We start from the raw sequence: 1,982 nt of genomic DNA, 5'->3' as shown, positions 1-1,982 counted from the left end.
TAACTTAGGGATCTCTACGGAACAAGTTAAATGAATAAATCGTCTGATTCGGAGCCAAAATAACAAGTACAGTCTAAGTGGATTTTTCCTTAGGTATTGTCTTCATTCAATTGATTTTTCCGAAAGAAATTCCCCAATTCCATTCTCTGTGCGTTCTTAGTTTAGATAATTAGTTAGTTAAAACAAAAACCTCTTTATTCTTAGGCTAGATAATAAAAAGATAGTCATTACTAGTACTTTTAGTTCCTTTGGGTTCGACAATCCGGTCTTGCTAAAACTATACTACTGTTTGATAGGTACACTTGCCTACATCACGATAATAGTTAGTTCAAGAACGAGTAATTATAAATATTTAAAACCTATCACGAAATCTCGTGATCAAGTTTTTGGTGCCGTTGCCGGGGAACTGAAATATTAGGAAAACTCAATTTTTATTACTTTAGCCATTTATTTTTCATGCACTTTAATTTATTATTATTATTTATTAATTTACTTTTTCCTTCTCCTGGTAGGCTTTTATAGTTTATGACCAGAAGAAATCCGTCAGGACCATTACTTTTTGATGAAGAAATCGATCGTACAGTTCATAGAAATCAAAGAGAAATAAGACGACGCTTAAGATGCACAGAAAATGAGCAAGAAGACGATACTCAACCCCCAACCGATAAGATGGCTAAAAACCAAGGTAATCAGCTACCTCCTGCAATTGCGGTTAATCAAAATCCTGCTCCACGCACTATGTTTGATTATGCTAAACTTTCTTTAACAGGAACCGAATCGAGCATAGTTAGACCTGCTGTAGCTGCAAATACTTTTGAATTAAAACCTAACACTATTCAAATGATACAGCAATTTGTTCAGTTTGATGGTTTGTAGGATGAGGATCCTAACGCTCATTTAGCCAACTTCTTAGAACTATGCGATACATTTAAAATTAATGGTGTCTCTGATGATGCCATTCGTCTTCAGTTATTCCCTTTTTCATTGAGGAGCAAAGCTAAACAGTGTTGAACTCGTTACCACGAGGGTCAATTACTACTGGGAACAAATGACCGAAATTTTTTTACTAAAATATTTTCTGCCGGCTAAAATAGCTAAATTACGTAATGATATCTCTTCTTTTGTACAGATGGATTTAGAAACACCCTACGATGCATGGGAAAGATACAAGGACCTTTTGAGAAGGTGTCATCACCATGGGTTACCGCTTTGGCTACAAGTTCAAACGTTCCATAATGGCCTAAATCCTTCGACTCGACAAATGGTTGACGTAGCTGCTGGCGGAACTATCAATAATAAAACAACTGAAGATGCCTATAAGTTTATAGAGGAGATGTCACTGAATAACTATCAGTGGCAAGTCATGAGGACAAAGCCAACAAAAATAGTCGGCATTTATAACATCGATTCGGTCACCATGCTCTCTAATCAGGTAGAACTCTTAACTAAAAAGATTGATGGTTTTCTTAGTTCTTCACAGTTTCACCCAGTAATGCAGTGCGAAGCAAGTGGAGGTGGAACAAGCCATGCGGAATACCAACCTTATGGCCACAACATGGATAACGAGCAATTAAACTACATGGGTAATAATCATTGACCTCAAAACAATCTATATAGTAACACTTACAATGCAGGTTGGAGGAACCGCCCCAATTTCTCGTTGAGCGGTTAAGGAAATCAAAGACCACAACCACCTCAGGCTACCAACAACCACCCTACCAACAAGAAAAGAAGTCGAACCTTGAAGAGATGCTCTCAAAGTTTATTTCGGTGTTAGAAACTCATTTCCAGAACACATGGACAACACTTAAAAATCAACAAGCTTCGATCCAAGGGCTCGAAACTCAGATATGCCAGCTTTCCAAACTAATTTCCGAACAACCACAAGGTGGCTTGCCAAGTAATACTGAACCCAACCCAAGGGAACAGCTCAACGCAATTAATATTCAAGATGAAGAAGGAGTTGTTGAGCCTGAACCAGA

General features: G+C 37.6%; 1 non-coding gene across 1 annotated transcript; it reads right to left on the bottom strand.

The window, feature by feature from the left end:
• Positions 1 to 1,096: 1,096 nt before the first annotated feature.
• Positions 1,097 to 1,203, bottom strand: LOC128287090 (small nucleolar RNA R71). The gene has a single exon (XR_008277790.1). It is a non-coding gene; the product is annotated as a small nucleolar RNA R71 (small nucleolar RNA).
• Between the last annotated feature and the right edge of the window lie 779 nt (positions 1,204 to 1,982).

The sequence above is a fragment of the Gossypium arboreum genome, chromosome 13 (assembly GCF_025698485.1).
Source record: "Gossypium arboreum isolate Shixiya-1 chromosome 13, ASM2569848v2, whole genome shotgun sequence".
Taxonomy (NCBI): domain Eukaryota; kingdom Viridiplantae; phylum Streptophyta; class Magnoliopsida; order Malvales; family Malvaceae; genus Gossypium; species Gossypium arboreum.
This window is presented reverse-complemented; position numbering and strand designations above follow the sequence as displayed.